Source organism: Schistocerca nitens, chromosome 7, assembly GCF_023898315.1.
Source record: "Schistocerca nitens isolate TAMUIC-IGC-003100 chromosome 7, iqSchNite1.1, whole genome shotgun sequence".
Classification (NCBI taxonomy): domain Eukaryota; kingdom Metazoa; phylum Arthropoda; class Insecta; order Orthoptera; family Acrididae; genus Schistocerca; species Schistocerca nitens.
In genome coordinates, this window is record NC_064620.1 from 216,820,141 (window position 1) to 216,823,051 (window position 2,911).

The window sequence follows — 2,911 nt, forward strand, 5'->3', positions numbered from 1 at the left end:
TCATGTACTCAAGTCAGTGGAGTTTGCTAGTGTGGTGACAACAAGTATGAATGGTATATCTCTGCCATCACAACTTCTTTGACTCTGAACCTAATGGTCCACACCATCTTGCTTGTACAGTTGGCTGTACGATTTGTTGTAATGTGGACATCTGTAATGAAATACACCGAGCCTTACAGAATGAGTGTGTTTCCTTGGGCTACAACCCAACTGAAATCTCAGTGTTGACCCTGAGTAAGAATTCGCACGCTGGCTTTGTTTATGCCTTCGTTTGTCGTTTGTTGCACTTGGCCACGTATCCTGCCACGCCATGGATATCAAAGCTTCTGCATCTACAATGGGACATTTCATTGCTTCAGCGCCACCTGGATTCTACAATACATCTCGTGCAGTTTCATCACCTCAACACTTTCGCTACTCAACAGTGCAACATGTGACTGCAGATTCAGGCTTTGCCCCTCCAGTGAGTGTGCATCGACACATGCATTTCGAAAATGATAATGAGGAGAGCAAAGTTCCTGCATTTAATCACGCTGATGTGGATTCTTCATTCACACACAAACTATGTATTAGATGTCGGTCGCCTGGGCGACTGTTACAACAGTGCTGTGTGCAACCTCGCCTTTGTTAGGGCAGATCACATGTAGCGATCATGCTCCCATGATGCCTAAGTGCTTTACTGCTTCATCAGTTTACAAAGTGGACAACACCAAATATATATCATGAATATTTCCAGGCCAGTTTCCTCCCCTAGTGACCGTTCAGCCGCTCAGTGCACTCTATGGGCCCCCACCTGATGTGAACACTGTGCCACGTAGTGATGCTAACTGTGGTTTCCGCCCCTCCGAACATGCGCGGCTCGTCATGTCAACAGCCCGATGGGAACATTTTACTGTGCTGCTCCAAGTACATCCGCTCTTCCACCCCACCCACCACCACAAGTAAACTTGCAGGAAGCTTCAGCTGCAGCCTTTCACCCACTCACTTTTCACATGGTGCCGGCCATGCCTTCCATGTCAGACTTCCACGCTGCAAACATTGCATCAGACAGCTCTACAGCATCATTTCCTTGTGCTTCGGTGCCTTTCTCATTTGCTCCAATGGACTGCTCGGTCATACCCAACACAGTGCTGCCTGTGTCGATCACGCCACTCCAGCAGCATCCACGTCATATGAGTGATATGAGGGACTCAGATGCAGATCTAGCTGTGCCTTTGTTGCCACCACCAGGCTGCTTACTGTCCCCCCCCCCCCCCCCCCCGTCCTCCCCTATCTGAGGACAACCCAGCAACATGGTTTGCACTGGTGGAGAATTTGTTTGAGCTGTACCACATCACCGATGACAATTCAAAATTCCTGTGCCTCATGACTCAACTGCACAGGCATGCAGACCTGATCTGTGACCTACTTCTGACACTGCCACTAACTTCAAAGTACAATTTCACAAAACAGACTATCATTGAGTGCCTCTCGTGTTCCCCACAAGAGGTTATTCTGCGAGTACTGTATGAGGAACATCTTGGTGACCGCACCTCGTACCAGTTTTGGCGCTGGCTATGCCTCCTGGTCAGTGAGCAGATGATGCCAGATGAAACCTTGTAGTCAGTGTAGTTATCAAAACTGCCTACAGATCTCCAGGTTCATCTTCTCCCCCACACTCTCTAATTGATTGGTTCGTGTCTGCGGGTGGGGCACACACAACAGGTTGGCACTCACCTGGCTGCAGGCAGGGGCAGGCCGCACTCTGCCCCTCCAGACTGCTGCGCCACCCGGCACTCAGCAAGTGCACTCTCTGCCCACCGAGTCACTGCATATCATCGCTCCTGCGCCAACCACCCTGGCATATGAACCAGAACACATAGAGGATGTTTGGCCACCTCCTCTCCTAACATACCATCACTGTTGGTACCACACCATATTTGGCGATGACACAAAAATTTGTCGCACCCCATGGAAGCATCCAAAAAGTCAATCGTCCAACAAGTGCCAACCCCCACTACATTCCCGACACGAGTCCGTCCCATTGAGCAGCTGCCTTTATGTCAAAGAGTATTCTTCGAGTTGCAGCTTCCTTGTGGACACCGGCACTGACGTTTCAATCATACCTAAATCGATAGACACATGCCTTCTCACACATACACATGCTCTCTTCTGCAAGTTATAAACTCATTTCCACTCCAGACCTGCAGCTCCGTCGATCTTCAACTCCACCTCTTTAACTGACTCTCCCTCCCCTGGATCTTCCACGTGGTGCACATCGCAGAACCAATCCTGAGAATCGACTTCTATCACACCAGCACCTGTCTCCAAATGTTGTTTGAGGTCCTCTGTTTCACTACATGTCTAACTTTCACATCCCATGTGACCATGCTCCACCACCTGCTCTGAGTGTAAATGCCATTATCTGTTTAGTCCATCAATGCACGGCTCTCACGAGCAGGACTTGTTCAACTGTGAATCGCGTCCTGACAGAAAGTGCCAAGACATGAGCCCTCCTCTGTGAGAAAGCTGTTTAGAAATATCACATTGCACGTGCCGATGACAAGCTAGCCACTATCACTGCCCGCATCAATTCACACTGCTCGGCAGCGTCGACACCTGAGCCTTCATCTGCTGCACCTGACCAACAGCACACAGGTTAACAACACCACACCTATCTCGTTTGACTTCAGTCTCAACCACACAGTGCTACTCCTACCTCCCCCACCCCATCATGTGTGTTCCGCTCAATGTCTCTCTCTCCTGTTTCGCAAACTGACACTCGCGTGCCTCGTGAAAATCCATCCGTCCGGTCTCCGACCGTGCCCCAGCTGCCATGGGTGCACCCGCCTGCCCATTGTGTTGATAAACATTCACACCACCTCCCGTGCCTCCTCTCACAAATCGCTCCATAGCTCTACACATGCCAGGA